Genomic DNA, 20,518 nt, shown 5'->3' with positions numbered 1-20,518 from the left:
CATGCTACAATATCATTTAATGAATTATCGCCGGGGTCACGTTGTTTGTGACGCACATCCGGCGTCATTAATCGCAGTGTGTAAAACTTAAAAGCGATCTGAAACGATCGCAAAACAGGGCAAAATTGTTTGCCGCGGAGAGGTCGACCTGAAATAAAAAATCGTTTTCTGCTTATTAGCGATGTTGTTTGTCGTTCCTGCGGCAGCACACATCGCTGTGTGTGACACCGCATGAGCGACGAACATCTCCTTACCTGCATCCACCAGCAATGAGGAAGGAAGGAGGTGGTCGGAATGTTTACGTCCCGCTCATCTTCGCCCCTCCGCTTGTATTGGACGGCTGCCGTGTGACGTTGCTGTGATGCCGCACGACCCGCCCCCTTAGAAAGGAGGCGGTCGCCGGCCAGAGCGACGTCGCAGAGCAGGTATGTGCGTGTGACGCTGCCGTAGCGATAATGTTCGCTACGGCAGCGATCACCACATATCGGCCGTACGACGGGGGCGGGTGCTATTGCGCTCGACATCGCTAGCAATTGTTAGCGATGTTGCAGCGTGTAAAGCCCGCTATAATCCCTTCTCACTTCAGCCTATTTTAATTTTTGTGCTTAAGTTTTCTCCTTTCCTTCTGTCAAGATACATAACTTTTTTTTATTTTTCTTTTGAAATAATAGTAGTGATAATAGTACAAGTGTAGGAACTCAATATAAAGTGCACTGTAATAGTTTACTGACACTATCTCTGGGTTACAATTAATGACAGCTCAACACATAAAGCTATTTTTTCATCCTGTAAGATGAGGTTATCAGATGACATGCTTGACGTGCCAAGTGACTTGCCATAATTATCAGCTTGTACAGTAGTCTAACTTCATCATCTGGCTGAAGGACGTATTAATCAACACACAGCTACAGGAGGAACCAGTTGTCGCTAAAGAATTGTCGATCCTGGAAAGGCAAAGAGTCTATGTACGATGTCACTTTACTGTAGCCGACTACATATTCGCCTGGGAAATATTTCAGATGAAAACACAACCAATACAAACTAAACATATTTGCTTTAAAGGAATTGTCCACTATCTGGACAACCTCATTCTAAAAGAAGTAATACCCATTGTGAAATAAAAATGACAGATACTCAACTCCTGCACATTTGCTATTTTGACAAACCTCTCCCTCTCCAAGTCCAAAAAGCTAGTGAATTCTTAAAATACAGCTCTGAAATATGCAGCTCCTGTAAGACAATATACACAGAGCGGTGTATGGGCTCAATAGGAAGACAAAAGGTTTATACACAGTTCTCACAAAGTGGCATACAGACCCATAGAGCGTCTGTTGAGTTTATACAGAACTTTGCGTGTGCTCTCCTGGTTGGAGTTTTGAATTATCAGTGAAGTTCTTAAAGCCTGGATCCCACCAATCAGAAGCACTTTGCATCCCACATAATATATAAGAAATTTTAAGAAATGATAGGTATCTTTAAATGAGAACGAGTTATCCCCCCTCCCACACACATGCACAACAATGAACAGCATCAATGAATTGTGTATAGTACCAGGGTGGGATAAAGGTAGTTTGGTGCCCTAGGCAGAAGAACCGAAGGTGCCCCCCTCCCTCCAACCAATGAATCCGCAGTCTCCAAGCACAGAAATGGGTCAGAGACTAAGATAAAAGGACCCCTTATGCATCCCCATGCAATGAGTAAAATTGTTACCTATTCACCAACAAATACCATCAAAAGTAAACAAAGTAATGTACTTTAGGGGTGAGGCTCAACAAAGAATGCATTTTCAAAGTTATACGGTATATAAAATCATTCATTGTTTGGGAACCATTTACACAATACAAGAGACAAATAGCGATATCCCTCCCTGACATGCTCTATTACAAGGTTAGTCATGGAAACTAATATAACTTAGCTATAATGGGGGGCCAATTGGTTTCAAATAAAGCATCCAGCATTTGGCAGATACCCTAATGGAAAGTGAATAGATCCCATTATAGAAAATTTAAAAATTATTTTCTCAGGCACTAAACTAGAATCCAGTACAGTGATAGTATGATTTTAATAGACTCCCCTACAACACTGTATAGACCATTTAGAATACATTTTGGGGGTAATGGACTTCCTTTACTTGATGAAGCAGAAACAAAATTTTAGTCAATACTTGAGGTTAAAGAAACACTCTTTACAAAACTTTTAATAATGCATTTCTGTGTCCCTGATTTTTAAAAAAAAAACAAAAACAAAACACTCCTGACAGTTTATTCCCTAAACCGTTCTAAATATGTGTGTAGTGTAATTGTATTAAAATACTGTACCATGAAAAATTATTCATTTATGTTCCACATTTTCTCATGTTATACCAACACAAAGCAGCATAATGGATAAACAAAGTAGTTTATTGTGTCTATGCCTTTCAAAGCATGAGGCTTCTTCTTCAGGACATAAAATTACCCGTAGTACATAAAGGAAAAAACACAGTTTAAATAGCAGAGAAGTTTGAATAACTGTGTCTTTCCTTTACATTCCATGTGTAGTTTTATGTCTTGAAGAAGAAGCTTCATGCTTTGAAACGTGTAGACTTAACAAACAACTGTATTTATTCATCCTGATCTCCTCCATTGGCAGTGTGGATTTAACCCTTTCCTTCCTGTTATACTGATCTCTACACTACGGGCTCACACTAGCCAATTCAGTGGTTGTGAATATACAACCCCACCCAGCTGAGCACATTATTCTATTGTACTCTGTTACCACCCTGGTAAGATCCTATTGCGCTTGTCTCTTTTCCAGTCATATTCTCTGAACACAAAGTAGCAAGTATTTGTGAAGTGTAAAGGAAAGATACACGGTTTTCTAAATATTTGAAAAATATACATCTGAATAGTGACTTGTGATTTTATTCAGCGCCCAGTAGACTGATACATCTAAATAAAATCCTGAATAACCAATTGATTAGATCAATGCATATTCATATGTGTGAATGGCTCAGTAACAGTCCAGATCTAAATCCCGTTCAGAATCCCATTGAAAATTGCTCTCTATCCAATCTCACTCAACTGGAGCCATTTTATAAAGAATAATGGGTACAAATTTCAGCTAATAGATGTGGAAAGCTGGTAGAGACATACCCCAGGAGAGTTGCAGCAGTAACTGCAGCTAAAGGTGGTCCTGCAAAGTATTGTCTCAGTGATGGCGGAATACAAATGCACATCACAATTTTCAGATTTACAGTATGTTTTTAAAATGTCTAAAAAAAATGTATCATTATCTTTACACTACACAAATATTTGATATGTTGTGTTGGTATATCACATAAAGTCCCAATAAAACACTTTAACATTGTGGCCTTAATGTAAAAAAATGTGGAAAAGGTCACGGGGTATGAATACTTTTTCAAGGCACTGTACATATCACTTGTAATCCTCCCTGGTTTGCAGCACTGCTTGAGTTATGTGACTCGAAATCCAACTCACTCTTAAGAAGCATAAGTTGTTTTTACAGTGTAACTCTATCAAGCATCAGAACAAACCTCCATAGGCTTAAGTTGTAAAGGTGACTTCAAAATGAGGCGGAATAGATTTACATTGTAAAAGCAACCTCTAGTCCACACATAAACCCCTGTGTGATCTGTTCAGGAGGAATTGAAGTCACGAGAGCCAGAAGAGGGGCGGTGCTGGTTACCTGGAAAGTATACCGTAAGTATTTTAAAGGGAATCTGTCACCAGGTTTTTGCTACCTCATCTGAGAGCAGCATAATGTAGGGAATGAAACCCTGATTCCAATGATGTGTCACATAGTTTACGGAGTGCAGCAGTTGTAACACAGAGTTTTTAGATGTAGCATGCAGCAGAGCTCAGAAAGCTTACCTCGCCCACACTAGAGCTTTGTGTGAACATTGTCTATTGACACTTTGCTGCTTATCAGAGGAAGGGGTTGGACTAGCAGTGGTGTGAGCTGTATTCCAGGCAGGGATTATCTACTGGTGATAAAACATTCATTGTAGGTAAACAATGGCACACAACTGAATAAGTGACACATCTCTGACATCAGTAATTAAGCCTCTATCTCCTGCTGCCCTCAGATCAAATAGCAAAAAAATGCAGATTTGGTTTGATATAACTCAGTATACTAAACACATATTCAATTATTTTTTTTTAATAAAAGTTTTGTCTATACTGTTTTTTTAAGGAATGAGGGCTATACAGAAATACATTATTTATCATACATGATGCCTCACAATCTACCTGCATACTAAAAAAAGAACAAAGAGGACGAGAAAGATCAGACTTGAGTTGCAGGAAGCCTCAGTTAAACAATTGCCTTATTACATGACCACAAATCCCTGGAGTGTTAGAGCAATAAAAACAAACCATTCTTCAGAACTGATATGTCTGAGTTCTCACTTCTATCTACAGATGTGAGTAATGCATTCAATTATCTGCGGCAACCTTGGCTTCCCAGCACTGCTGCATATCTGCTTTTTAGCTTTAAGATCTTTTGCCAGTGGCACTGACTGTACATTACACTTAGGAGCAAGGTACATGATCTGCCCTACGTAGATAAAGCAATTCAGACATAAAGTGCAGAGAAACATACAGTTCTTGGGAAGATTTCTGTGTTATTAAGGATTTCTCCGGCTTAACACTCCCATGAATTTGTAAGCTACTTGTAATTAGTTTTCTGGTTCCCTTGTTACTTCCAAGTTATTTCCTAATATTTCTATTATAGCCACTGCGAACTGTCTTTTCACAGAACTGAAATTATTTGAACTGCCATGTCGTTATTATACGATTTCTCCAACTATACAAAGAGGTGATTCTAAACCATAGCATTATATTATGAAAGTGCAAAATAGTTAATTCTGTAAAATTATCACAAATAGGGTTATGCTACATCTGTAAACCTGCCCGTGTGAATACTGCAGAAAAACATGTGGCACTACAAGTACCAGAATGGATCTCCAGGTTTGCACCACTTCTGTGCTACATACCGGCCATCTATAATGAAACCGGTCACCATCTTACAATATATATATATATACAACGGTGAAATAAATATCGAACACGTCACCAATTTTCTTAGTAAATATTATTTTAAAGGTGATATAAACATGAATTTCTCACCAGATGTAAGTGACAACCCATCCAATCCACACAGGCAAATAAATCAAACCATAGATGACCATAATTAGGTTGGGAAATAATGAGAAATGACACAGGAAAGAAGTTTTGAATGCATGAAGAGAGAGAGACAAAAAGCCACAAAAGCTCATAGCACCAGCTAAAGTTTATCAGTAATCAGAAAGCAATTCTGCCACTTAGTGAAAAATAATATCAGCTGGTTCAACTGATGGCTTATAAAAACATGTCTCATTACCAAGGTGCCACACAAGAAACATCTCATAATGGCCAAAACTAGTGAGCTGTCTCAAGACCTTTGCAACCTTATTGCTGCAAAACATACTAATGGCATTAGTTACATAACAATTTCTAAATTACTGAACGTTTCAGTTAGCACTGTTTGGGCTCGTATAATCCAGAAGTGGAAAGAACATCATTTCTCTATCATTATTCTGGCATTTGGCAAATATAAATTATTTTGATTCCTAATTGACCTAAAACGGGAAAGATTTATTATGATGTCATGTCAGGGAGGGAGAAAATGTGTTCCATGCAAATGTGTATTTACAAATAGTGTATGTAAACTTCTGATTTCAACTGTATATGCAGTGGCATGCAAAAGTTTGAGCACCCCTGGTCAAGTTTACTGATATTCTGAACAATTAAGCAAGTTGAAGATCAAATTATCTGTAAAAGCCATAAAGTTAAGGATAACACATATCCTCTGCATTTTAGACAAAAAAAAATATATATATATTTTTTACATTTTTAAATTCACAACAAAAAATAAAGTTGGCCAATGCAAAATATTGGATACCCTGCATGGTTAGTACCCTGCAGCACCCCTTTGGCAAGTATCAAAGCTTGTAAATGTTTTTGTAACCAGCCAAGAGTTTTTCAATTCTTGTTTGAGGGATTTTCATTCTTTCTTCCTTGGAAAAGTCTTTTTGTTCTGTAAGATTCATGGGTCCTCTTGCATGCACTGCTCTTTTGCGGTCTAGCCACAGATTTTCAATGATGTTCAGATCAGGGGACTGTGAGGGTCATTGTAAAACCTTCAGCTTGTACCTTTTGACATAGGCTAATGTGGATTTTTAAATGTGTTTAGGATCCTTATCCATTTGTAGAAGTCATCCTCTTTTCAACTTCAGCTATTTTACAGATGGTGTTATGTTTGCTTGAAGAATTTGTTAAACTTTAATTGAATCCATTCTTCCCTCTACCCGTGAAATTTTCCCAGTGCCATTGGATAGAACACAACCCAAAGCATGATTAATCCACCCCCATGCTGAATGGTTGGCGAGATGTTCCTGTCATGACATTCTGTCTCCTTTTTTCCCAAACATTTGGTTTGATCATTGTGGCCAAGGAATTCTATTTTAACCTCATCAGTTAACACGACTTTTTTTCCAAAATACATCAGTCTTGTTTAGATGTTATTTTGCATACTTCTGTTGCTAAATTTTATGGTTAGGACGCAGGAGAGGTTTTCTTCAGATGACTCTTCCATGAAGGCCATTTTTCTGTAGGTGTCTCTCAACAGTAGAACAATGTACCACAACTCCCGAGTTGGCTAAATCTTACTGAAGGACTTTTGCAGTGAAGTGAAAGTTCTGATTTGCCACTCTAGCAATCCTACGAGCAGCTCTCACAGAAATTTTACTTGGTTTTCCAGACCTTATCCTGACCTCCACTGTTTCTGTAAATGCCATTTCTGAGTTACTTTTCAAACTGAGGAAAGGGCAACTTGAAAACGCTTTGCTATTTTCTTGTAGCTTTCTTCTGCTTTGTGGGCCTTTACCATTTTGATTTTCAGAGTGCTAGGCAGCTGCATTGAAAAACCCATGGCTGTTGTTTTATTTGCACAAGGTTAGAGGAAGCTGGGTTTTTATAAAGCTGTGAAATTTGCATCACCTGCCCTTTCCTAACTATGATAATGAACAAGCCACAAACCTAACAGGCTAATTAAGGTCTGAAATGATAGTCAAAGTTATCTGAGCACACAAATCTCCAAGGGTGTTCAAACTTTTGCATTGGCCCATTTTCATTTTTATAGCTTTTAAAATATTAAAGATGAACATTTTTTTTTGTTCTTACCTAAAATATAAAGGAAATGTGTCTACTTTATGCCTTTTAGAGATCATTTCATTTTCAACTTGATTAACTGTTCACAATAACAGTAATTTTGACCAGTGGTGCTCAAACTTCTGCATAGCACTGTATATATATATATATATATATATATATATATATATATATATATATATATTACACTAGATTTGCTATAATAAAGAGCTTAGTCTGAACAATGTCTCTTTGGTGAGGATATTTGCTTAGGCTGCATATTAATGATGACTACTTGAGCACTACACACAGTGGAGAGGAGTGACGCTGCAGAACAATGCAATCCAAGTTGTATCATCCCAAATTATACATAAATTATGTAGGCTTTCTACTGAGACACAACTGTGCAAGGCAGACTTCCAAAGGAATCTAAGGTTGCTTCAAAGGGGAGATATAATCAGAAGCATCCTTTAATCTGACACAGCATGTACAAGTTATGAAGCAGTAGTAATGCTATTTAAATGCAAAATCCTATTTACTGCTCTCTTGCCTTGGCATCTTTCCTGTGTCTCGATTCAGACAATACATATTCACAGTTAGTAATTTATGGGTGGAGACATGGAGAAAAACAATGACACATGAACTTGGATGACAATTTGAGCTCTTAGAGAGGTTAATTTGCTATTTAATATTCAATGTGGCCCTTCATTTTAGTATAATTTAGAATGACAAGAAAGAATTTGCGAAGAAATGGGTGGCAGAAGGAATGAAAATTGGTGAGAGAGGAAATATGCGAAGCACGAGGATAGATTTATTATTACCAGAACTGGTATAAAAGGATCCTGGAAAGCGTCTCAGGTGGCTTGCTCTAAATTTATCAAAAAAAGAGACATTTTTGAAGCATCACCTGACACTTGCGGTATTTGAAAAGAAAACTCTCAAAAGGGGATGGCTAGGCACGGTGGCATGTTAGCTGCAAATAGTGGCATTGACATTTTGGCATTGGCATGTTAATGTTTAAAGAATTTTGTGTTAAAGCATACACTAAGAAAACACCTATTGTATTACCTACTATAGACTTTAACTTTAAGACGATGACATTAAAGGGAACCTGTCCCATTGAACATACACTAAGTTGTAGACTGCATGTTATAGAGCTGGATTTGTGACGTAAAATGATATATTTATGTAGATGAAATTTAAATTATTCAACCGCCAAGTTAGGTTTGTTTCCTGCCACCACATCTTGCTGTGGGTATTTTTCAGTTGTAAAGGTGACTTCAAAATACACACCTTGATGCTGGCTACTGGGCTCGCATAAAACTGGCCTTTTCTATAAGCTAAGTTTCTCAATTTGTAAACTTATTTCCTTAGCAGTAATGCTTGTCCAAGCTCCTATATTCAATGTCTGTATACCTTAGCATCTCAAAGTGCAGCTGTTTATTTGTTAATTTATTTTATGTTGAGTATACACCAGTTCACACTTGGGAAGAGTCGTCAATTTACTTATTTTGGCTTATGGGGTCATGCCTTTTGACTGAGCAGTCGGTCCCATCAGCTTAAGGCAATTTTAAATTTCCTAGTAGCAGATTTCTGTCCACCCATAAAATTGTAGGCTGTTAAGCACAGGTAGAGGTATCATTAGGTAGGGACTCAGCATACGAGATACGCCTTGACACTGGGCTTGCATAAAAGTGGCCTTTTTATACTCTAAAGGCCCCGTCACAAGCAGCAACGTATCTAACAATATATCGCCGGGGTCACGGATTCCGTGACGCACATCCGGCATCGTTAGCGACGTCGTTGCGTGTGACACACATGAACGACTGTTAATGATGGAAAATACTCACCAAATCGTGCATCGTTGACACGTCGTTCCTTTTTAAAAAATCGTTGATTGTTGAGCACGCAGGTTGTTCGTCGTTCCAGAGGCAGCACACATCGCTACGTGTGACACCTCGGGAACGACGAACTGCAGCTTACCTGCGGCCGCCGGCAATGCGGAAGGAAGGAGGTGGGCAGGATGTTATGTCCCGCTCATCTCCGCCCCCTCCGCTTCTATTGGGTGGCTGCTTAGTGACGCCGCTGTGACGCCGCATGAACGTCCCCTTAAAAAGGAGGTGGTTCGCTGGCAACAGTGACATCGCTAGGCAGGTAAGTCCCGTGTGACGGCTCCGAACGATATTGTGCACCACGGGCAGCGATTTGCCCGTGATGCACAAGCGACGGGGGCGGGTGCTTTCACCAGCGATATCGCTGCGTGTAACACCCTTAAGTGTCTCAATTTTTAAATGTATTTCCTTAGCAGTAATGAATGTCCATGCTCCTATATTCAATGTCTGTATACCTTAGCATCTGAGAGTGTAGCTGTTTTTTGTTACTTGAATTTTAGGAGGATCACAGAATCTGTGTGAAAACAATAAACTTTCTATACTCCAAAATATCATACTAGCTTTTTTATATTAGTTAATTTTACTCTATAAAATGTTTTAGAGTAAACTGTTAAAAAAAAGTCAACAAAATGTACATACTTGTACTATAAATTTAACATTTCATCAGTTTTGATATATTGTTTGACGTAGTTTCTCTCTTTAACAATCATTGTTTTTGGCATAAGGTTTGGCAAAGGGAAAATAGAACATGAAATTGCTGAATTTTATTAGACTGACTGTGATGTTTGAAATTGTCTTTGTGCTGACATAAAAAGTATTGTCTTTTCAGCTCATTACTAAGAAGTTTGGAATAGAAAAGCTTATAGCTGTCAATTTATAGTAGTGGGAAAGCAACTATAACCGGACTGCTGTGTTTCCTGTAGTCATTCATCGTGTTATATTGGATTACGGCAGAGATGTGAAACATTTTGTATTTAAAATTCCATGCAGGCCTGAGATTGGTTTATAGCAATCAGATTGTGTTTGATCTCTGAAATGAATCTATTGCATGAATACTTTTGCCAAGTAGACCTGTTTTTATCAGACGTTAATAGCGGAAAGCCATGTGACTGCAAATAATAAGCGTTTCATTTGCCATGTCAATCTGGGAATGGCCTTGCATATTTGGTCCTCAGATCAAATTGAGTATTTATTTGATAGCATCAAATGTAGCAGCTATAACAGTAATGCAGCTGGCACACAAGTTATTAAAAAAGCCAAAATCTTGGCAAGCAACCCTCCCTAGACTACACTGGCAGCTCTATCATTCTGAGCCAGTCCCAATGACAATGCTTCCGTGACTAAGCTCTTGATGGGGAAATTTTAAGATAGAATTTGCAATCTACATCTAAGATATTATGCAATGTAACTAGGGCTGAGTGCACCCGGACTGTAAAAGTCCGGATCCGCGCGGTTTTAAAGTTGCTCGGGTGCCAGGCTCGGTGCAGGATTCTGGGTGTTTGATCCAGATCCAGCACTTGAGAAAATAAAAGAAAAAGGAAAAATAAAGAAAATAAGAATGAAGCAAGAGCTTCATACTTACCCATGCTCCGGCACGGATGTACAATACTTCTGCTGCCTCCCTATACCACTCATTTCATATGCACGGCTTTTCCTGTCCACCAGCCAGGTTGGCGTCTGTGATTGGTGTAGTCAGATACGCCCCCAGCCTGTGTGACAGCATCTGACTGCTTCCGCTCACAAATGCTGTCATCACGAACACAGTTCATCTTGGGCTTTCCGGTGCACAATTTATGCACCAGGAGGCGCAGGCTGAGCAGAGGGGGATACATCGCCAGCACGATTCATGCATCGGGAGGCTCAGGCTGAGCAGAGGAGGAAACATCACCGGTGCAGCTCATCCTGAGCTGCCTGCTTCATGAAACAGGTCGCTCAGGCTGGACATAGGGGTACACAACGTGGGCACAGCTCATCCTGAGAATCCTGCTTCATGAAGCAAGCCGCTCAGGCTGAGCAGAGGAGGACACATTGCGGGCTGCATTTTGAACATGCCCCCCTATCACGTGACAAATTACATCATACCTGGAAGGAGCCCATACATTCTACCATCTACCTTTACTTTTAGTGCACAATCTAGACCCACAAAACTCGTGAAGTGAATGCGCGACCCAGAAGCAGCTTGTCGCCATGATACGGCGATGGGTGAGTACACCGCACGTGCTCATATACTCCTATCCCCTCCACCAACTTTTTTAATCCGCAGATTCTGGTTCTCATAGACTTATATAGGTACCAGATTCCGGACCGGATCCAAATTTTTTAAGAAATTGAGCAAGTACCCGCCGGTCCCGTTTTTTTGCGAGTCTGCTCAGCTCTAAATGTAACAATCAGGTTGTGTACTCTCAACTGAGTTAGAGCCAGAAGTTTCCCAAAAAAAAGGGGAGACAGATCTCCTTGACCCATGCAAGAGTTAGCAAATTTCTAAGGCACCTGTAAAGCCTCCCAGAAATCAGAGCTGCCTAAAAATGGAACTTTGATGGCAAGAGGCACATCCAGTGTGTTAGAAAGTGACATGTCTGTGAAATTTAAAAATATGGTGGCCTGTGAATTAGCCACAATCAAACAATTCACAGAAAGTTATTTTGCAAGTATGAATAAAACAAATAGAAAGACGTGATTGATAGGTGACAAACTTTCCCGTCACAAAGTAGAGACATACAGTGGAAAATGAAGAATTTCTCTAGAAAAGTATCATAATTACACATGTTTTGTTTACATTCAGCTCCAGCAAACTGACCACTTCCTGTGCTAAACCTCCCAGTTAGAGCTGGCACCGCCCAGCCGCACTGTCCAGCCCCAACCCCAGTGTCCAGCCTCGCCCCCTGCCCGCCCCCTGCACACACATTCCCTGTCAGTATTCTGCCCCAGCACTGACCTGTTATCACTCTAGCATTGGAAATAACAGCCCCACATAGGGCTCTGCACCCCCAACACATCAGGCTCTGCACTCCCCACACACACATCGGGCTCTGCACCGCACACACACATAGGGCTCTGCACTGCACACACACATAGGGCTCTGCACCGCCCACCACATCGGGCTCTGCACTCCCAACACACATCGGGCTCTGCACCGCACACACACATAGGGCTCTGCACCCTCCACCACATAGGGCTCTGCACTCCCCACACACACATTGGGCTCTGCACCCCACACACACATAGGGCTCTGCGCCCCACACACACATCGGGCTCTGCACTTCCCACACACACATCGGGCTCTGCACTCCCCACACACACATCGGGCTCTGCACCACACACACAGGGCTCTGCATCCCACACACACATAGGGCTCTGCACCGCACACACACATCGGGCTCTGCACTGCACACACAAATAGGGCTCTGCACCGCACACATACATAGGGCTCTGCACCCCACACACAGATAGGGCTCTGCACCGCACACCACATCGGGCTCTGCACTCCCAACACACATCGGGCTCTGCACTGCACACACACATAGGGCTCTGCACCCTCCACCACATAGGGCTCTGCACTCCCCACACACACATTGGGCTCTGCACCCCACACACACATAGGGCTCTGCGCCCCACACACACATCGGGCTCTGCACTTCCCACACACACATCGGGCTCTGCACCACACACACATAGGGCTCTGTATCCCACACACACATAGGGCTCTGCACCGCACACACATCGGGCTCTGCACTGCACACACACATAGGGCTCTGCACTCCCCACACACACATTGGGCTCTGCACCCCACACACACATAGGGCTCTGCGCCCCACACACACATCGGGCTCTGCACTCCCCACACACACATCGGGCTCTGCACCACACACACATAGGGCTCTGTATCCCACACACACATAGGGCTCTGCACCGCACACACATCGGGCTCTGCACTGCACACACACATAGGGCTCTGCACTGCACACACACATAGGGCTCTGCACCCCACACACAGATAGGGCTCTGCACCGCACACCACATCGGGCTCTGCACCCCACACACACATCGGGCTCTGCACCGCACACACACATAGGGCTCTGCACCCTCCACCACATAGGGCTCTGCACTCCCCACACACACATCGGGCTCTGCACCCCACACACACATAGGGCTCTGCGCCCCACACACACATCGAGCTCTGCACTCCCTACACACACATCGGGCTCTGCACTCCCCACACACACATCGGGCTCTGCACCGCACACACACATAGGGCTCTGCACTGCACACACACATAGGGCTCTGCACCGCCCACCACATCGGGCTCTGCACTCCCAACACACATCGGGCTCTGCACTGTACACACACATAGGGCTCTGCACCCTCCACCACATAGGGCTCTGCACTCCCCACACACACATTGGGCTCTGCACCCCACACACACATAGGGCTCTGCGCCCCACACACACATCGGGCTTTGCACTTCCCACACACACATCGGGCTCTGCACTGCACACACACATAGGGCTCTGCACCCCACACACAGATAGGGCTCTGCACCGCACACCACATCGGGCTCTGCACCCCACACACACATCGGGCTCTGCACTGCACACACACATAGGGCTCTGCACCCTCCACCACATAGGGCTCTGCACCGCATACACACATCGGGCTCTGCACTGCACACACACATAGGGCTCTGCACCGCACACACACATAGGGCTCTGCACCCCACACACAGATAGGGCCCTGCACCGCACACCACATCGGGCTCTGCACCCCACACACACATCGGGCTCTGCACCACACACACACATCGGGCTCTGCACCCCACACACACATAGGGCTCTGCGCCCCACACACACATCGGGCTCTGCACTCCCCACACACACATCGGGCTCTGCACTCCCCACACACACATCGGGCTCTGCACCACACACACATAGGGCTCTGCACCCCACACACACATAGGGCTCTGCACCGCACACACACATCGGGCTCTGCACCCCACACACACATCGGGCTTTGCACCGCACACACACATTGGGCTCTGCAACCCTCCCCTCCCCCCCACACACACACACACGACGCTCTGTACCGACCCCCCCCACCATCGTTCTGCACCAACCCCCCCATCGTTCTGCACCGACCCCCCCTACCCCCATAGGGAACACATGTAGGGAATACATACTTACCCCTCCTCGGTCCCCGCCGCTCCTGCACATTCGTCCGCTGTCTGGTCTTGACATATCAGCACAGTAGTAATGTCACTGCTGTCCTGAACTGTCAGACACAGACAGCGAGACAGTGGTGAGAAGCGCAATGCTCCCTCTCATCAGTGCTTTCAAATGTATCAGCATCACAGATGCTGATACATTTGAATGTGCGATTCTGAGCAAGGGGCCCGTTGCTGGTGGTGACATCGTGGGCAGCCGCTGCCAGGCCCCTCCCCTCAGCTCACGGGTCCCACAGCAGTGCCGGGGGAGGTTGCGGGGATGTCACGTCCCCACCGGAGCCCACTCCTGCGACTTCTGCTCCAATCGCCAGACGACGCCATGTTCCCACCATGGATAGTGCTGGTCATGGGAGAGGAGTCGGTGCCCATGGCTCTGCGGAGCACTAGGCTGGGTTTCTCTGGAACCTGCAGTACCACTGGCTGACTGTAGGTGGCGTATGTGTCTTCCAGCTGAAGTAGCCAACATTCACCTGCAGCCAATGGGAAGACACCACACCCTTCTTATTCCCCCTCCTGTCACATGACCACTGCCAGAGATAGTTCTGTACTCCTGGCTCATTTTCTGTTTGTATGTTGATTCCTGTGCGCTGACCTCTGCTTGTTATTTGACTACACTCTTGCCTGTCGTTTTTGTACCTTGCTGCCAGTTCCGGATTTGTCCTCTGCTTTGTCTCCTCACTACACCCTTGCCTGCCGATTCGTTTCCTGTTTTGCATCTCCTGGTTTTTGACTCTGCCTGACGACCATGGACTACAACCTACCACAGGTAGTGATCTCTGGAGCTCTGTGTAATTCCAAATCCCTGTATAGGGGTTAAAGGGTTGCAGAGTTCTTGGGGTCCTGCTTTGTGAGTGGCTTTTCTCTAGACTCCCCTTACAGCCAGTCTGAGTCTGTGGCTCCAGTCAGGCATTACTGGGGAGAGTACGGGTTGCGGGGGAATATGTGGGAGGGTGTACGAAAGGGGGCGGGGACTCCACGCACTGTACCCGCCCAGCAGGGCGGCAACATGCTGTTCCCAGATTTGCTTGTCAACATGGCCCTGCCCATGTTGACATGAAATGACCGGAAGCAGCAAAATCATGGCAGGAGCGGTCAATTGACCACTCTGAGCCGGGGGAGAGGGGCTGACAGCAGGGCAGGTAAATGGACACTATCTACTTACCTGCCCCAATGTAGCCCAACAGGGAAATAATAAAAAAAGTCAAAATAAGCCGTATAACCCCTTTAACAGAAATAAACAAATGAAATAGATCCCTCTGTGTGTAATGACTCTATATAATATATGTGTTTCCCTATTTATATTGAATTACTGAAATAAATTAACTTTTTGATGATATTCTAATTTATTGAGATGCATGTTATTCTAATTTTCTGAGCTAATGACTTTTAGGTTTTCATTGGCTGTAAGCCATAATCATCCACATTCACAGAAATAAACACAAGAAATAGATCACTCTGTCTGTAATTACTCTATATAAGGGTTTTCCCTATTTGTATTAAATTACTGAAATAAATTAACTTTTTGATGATATTTCAATTTATTGAGATGCATTTTCATGAAAGTAATTTCTAAGTTAAGAAGTGCGTGAACTTTACATCAACAAATGTTGTAGACTTCAAGAGTTGAAAGGGGAGCCAGCACGATCTGAGAGTGGCATGCATCATATAAAAAGTGCAAATTCACACATCTATTCCAACTGTCCTATAATACAAAAGGAGATTTTTAGCAAATAATTGATCAATTCTTTGAGCCACCCCTGCCACTTCACGGGAAGTTTCAATAGGGGGGGCCTTCTCTAGATTATGTATTTCATGTGCCATGCGGCCTCCTAGATAGATAAATTAAAAGCAGAACCATATACTGGGGCACACATACCTGTAACCTGTGTATAACCGCTTCCATGTTGCAAAAAGAGGCAACTGCGGATAAAAGACAGTCCAGGTCCCAGCATGCGCAGCAGATGCCACACACGCGAGACATCAAGAGTTGAGTAGCAGCATAGGAGATCTTCCTTTTTGTAGATTATTGCTAACATTTAAATAAAAAGTAGAGAACTATTTTTGAGGATCTAAACACAACTAATTAGATCCATAGTTATGGGACATTTTTTAAGGATGTTATTTATCGTCTTCCTTTATTATTATCTGCTTTCTTTTTTGTTAAAAGAGTTTTCATGAGATAAACTAAAAATATCATAAGTGAAATGAAGTATGGAGCTTTGACCATTGCAATTTATTTCTCAATTGAGTCCATCAGAAGAAGAGTTGCTCTTCATCCTTAGGGGTACTTTGCACGCTGCGACATCGCTACTGCGATATCGTCGGGGTCAAATCGAAAGTGACGCACATACGGCGCCAGTAACGACGTCGCAATGTGTAATGCCTAGATGCGCCGATAAACGATCGCAAAAGCGTCGTAAATCAGTGATCTGTGTAGCGTCGGACATTTTCATAATGTCGCACCAATAGGAGATACGATGTTGTTCCTTGTTCCTGAGGCAGCACACATCGCTGTGTGTGAAGTCGCAGGAGCGAGGAACAGCTCCTTACCTGCCTCCACCAGCTATGCGGAAGGAAGGAGGTGGGCGGGATGTTTACGTCCCGCTCATCTCCGCCCCTCCACTTCTATTGGCCGCCTGCCGTGTGACATCGATGTGACGCCGAACAACCCACCCCCTTAGGAAGGAGACGGGTCACCGGCCAGAGCGAAGTCGCAGGGCAGGTAAGTGCGTGCGAAGCTGCCGTAGCGATAATGTTGGCTACGGCAGCTATCACAAGATATCGCAGCTGCGACGGGGGCGGGTACTGTCGCGCTCAGCATCGCAAGCATCGGCTAGTGATGTCGCAGCGTGCAAAGTACCCCTTACTCTGAAGTGTCTAACCCAGAGTATAGCTCTACGCATTATCCCTTGTTTATCTATTACTGATTTTATTAAATAGCAATTACCTTATATAAGTTCAATATAGGTAATGTTTCCTTTAGCTCTGAACACTCTGTGACTACGACTACAAACTATCCTGGATTCTCGGACTTCATAGTATGACATTTGATTTTTCTCATCCAGCAGCTTTAAACTGTCTAATTGCCTTAAGATATTTCTAATGTGACATACTATGATAGCAAACTATTATTCAGACAAGAAAGCACATTTATCAATAAGGACTAAATCTTATCTTGCTCACTTACAAATTATATCATCTGAAAATACACGTCAATGGAGAGGGGAGGGTGGAGACGTTGAAATGAGAAAACAAAACAGTATATAAAAAGTAAGTGCTAAAGCTATTAATGGAAAGTGGAAAAAAAACTACTAAAAATATGAGATACAACTCATATAATGGCAAGAAATGGTGTTATTCTTCATGTACATGTACAAGAAAGCTTATCAAGTGCAGTCACATTTTTGCATATTAGGGATGGTCACAGCCATTGCATTAGGTCATGGAAAACAAATTGGAAATAATACAGGATTCTAGACAACATTCAATGCTAGAATAGATGTGACCAGCCTATACTTCTATTTATCAGGACAACTCAGGATGCTGTAGGCCAAAGCCAGTCATCTACAATGAGACAGAACTGGAGCTCTCCCCTTTAGCTTCAATCATCTTATCCTAAGATCTGTGAAGGGGACAGTTAATTTTTACTTCGAAAAGGAGAATATCCCAGACTTTGTTGACTGGACTGAATGTGACCAGACACTTGAGCGTATTGTGTGCAAGCTTGTAAGAGGACAATTGCTTTATACTGTACATCTTTCTGAAGATGATAATAAATATCCTGCACTGGACTTTAAAGAGGGAGTGTTACGTCACCACCGGAGTCTGCTCCAGCGACTTCTGCTCCGATCGCCAGGCGACGCCGTGCTCCTGCCGTGGATGGTGCTGGTGATATGAGAGGAGTCGATGCCAGCGGCACCGGTGGGCGCAGGCTCCGATCATCCACTGGGCTGGGTTATATTAGGATCGGCAGTACCGCTGGCTGACTGTGGGTGGCGTGTGTGGGTGGCGTGTGTCTTCCAGCTGAAGTTGCCAGCGTTCAGCTACAGCCAACGGGAAGACACCACATCCTTGCTATTCCCCCTCCTGTCACATGACCACTGCCAGAGATAGTTCTGATTTCCTGGCTCCTGTTCCGCCCTATTCTGTTTTGTGATTCCTGTGTGCTGACTTCTGCGTGTTTTCTGACTACCCTTCTGTTTTTGTACCTCACTGCCCGATCCGGATTTGAGCTCTGCTCCATTTTCTGATTACGTCCTTGTCTGTCGATTCTGTCCCTGTTCTGCTATTCTTGGTTTAACCCTGCCTGACGACTACTCTCATCAGACTGCAGCCTTCCATAGGTAGTGATCTCCAGGGCCCTGTGTAATTCCAAATCCCTGTATAGGGGTTAAAGGGTTTCAGGGTTCTGGGGGTCCTGCTTGTTGAGTGGCTTCCCTCTAGTCTGTCCATTACATCCCCCCTGAGTCTGTTGATCCAGGCAGGCATTACAGGGAGATCGGAAAGTGAGAACAAAATGTAGAAGAGAAAAATTCTCTTAAAATAAATAACTGTCTAAAATTTATATAGGAAAGCTGGAAACATATTTTGTATTATATATTTAGCAAAATCTCCAGATCAATATCCAGAGCCTATAATAAAGTTATTGTATAGGGGTAAGTCAATGAATCCATTAGGTTTCTTTTAGCACACAACAAATAGGCTTTTGCAAGAACAGTGAGCTAGTTCACAAGAATATCGAACCAGTAAACAATGGAAATTCACTCTCACATTGACTTTATCTTCACAGCTCTTCGGCTGTACAAGCTAAACAGTTCTTGTCTGTCAAACTAAATGTAACATACTAGAAGGTGGGTCATACAAAGCCGCCAGTGAGGAAAATAAGTCCCCCAAAGCTACCTTAACAAATGCAATAAAAATGTACAAATTATAGTAACAGTAACCAACGAATCAATATTACAGAGGGAATTAGATTCCTGGAAAATGCAGAGGGTGAGGGTAGGGATAAGCAAACCTGGACGGTAAAGTTCAGGGTTCGTACCAGACACCAAATGTCCGGTGCTCAACCATGGATTTGTCACAGAAGTCCATGGTTGAGTTCGGAGTTTGGATGTTGTTTGGATGATGAATAAAGTTTGTTGATCAACAAGCTTTTGGCATAGGGAAGATGCCTGGACGCTGTTGGGTGCATATTGAATAACAGTAAGAATAAAAAAAATGATGTGGGATTCTCCCTATTTTTGATAACTAGCAAAGGTAAAGCAGAGAGCTGCGGGCTGCAGCCTCCAGCTGTCTGCTTTACTTTGACTGATTACCAAAACTAAGGGGGATCCTGCACATTTGATTTAAATATTTATTTATAAAAAAATAATTTAAGAAAACGGCTAAGGTAAAGCAGGCAGCTGGGAGCTGGTATTATCAGGCTGGGAAGGCCCATGGTTATTTGGCCTTTTTCAGCCTAAAAATAGCAGCCCGCAGCCACCTAAGAAGTGCTGCATGTGGCTCATTCCAATTGATCTTGCGTGGTGGCAATTGGAGTAAATTATTTGGAGTTGGTGTCAGCTGTGAATTCTGAGCACTCTGAAGAAAGAAAATTTGTTATCATCAGAAAAAGACCTATTGTTTATATAATTTTTTTTTGTGATACATGTATTTTAAAAACAAAATGGCAATTTCTTTTCATATCATGATATTTATTATAAACAAATAAAACAAAATATTAACATTAGTAATCTTACAATTTTTGCAATGACCACTGGGGATTTTTATACTTCCTGTTCTTTTAGGAATAGATTACAGCAGTTTCCTTATCATCAGAGACAGCATTACAATGACAGGTAACATCTCTACATACAACTGATAACACAAAATCCACCATTCACGTTAAGGCTACTTTACACACTGCGATATCGGTCCCGATATCGCTAGTGTGCGTACCCGCCCCCATCTGTTGCGCGACACGGGCATATCGCTGCCCGTGGCGCACAACATCGCCCAGAGCCGTCACACATACTTACCTGTCCGGCGACGTCGCTGTGACCGGCGAACCGCCTCCTTTCTAAGGGGGCGGTCCGTGCGGCGTCACAGCGACGTCACTGAACCGCCGCCCAATCGCAGCGGAGGGGCGGAGATGAGCGGGACGTAACATCCCGCCCACCTCCTTCCTTCCGCATAGCGGCCGGGAGGCAGGTAGGGAGACGTTCCTCGCTCCTGCGGCGTCA

General features: G+C 43.4%; 1 protein-coding gene across 2 annotated transcripts in view; it reads right to left on the bottom strand.

Annotated features, from left to right (window-relative positions):
• Window positions 1-20,518, bottom strand: part of TMEM108 (transmembrane protein 108) — a 238,814-nt gene that overhangs the window by 158,609 nt on the left and 59,687 nt on the right. The gene's annotated exons all lie outside the window — the stretch shown is intronic.

Source organism: Anomaloglossus baeobatrachus, chromosome 6 (assembly GCF_048569485.1).
Source record: "Anomaloglossus baeobatrachus isolate aAnoBae1 chromosome 6, aAnoBae1.hap1, whole genome shotgun sequence".
Lineage (NCBI taxonomy): Eukaryota > Metazoa > Chordata > Amphibia > Anura > Aromobatidae > Anomaloglossus > Anomaloglossus baeobatrachus.
The sequence above is the reverse complement of the archived record's forward strand: the minus strand, read 5'-3'. Positions and strand labels throughout refer to the sequence as shown.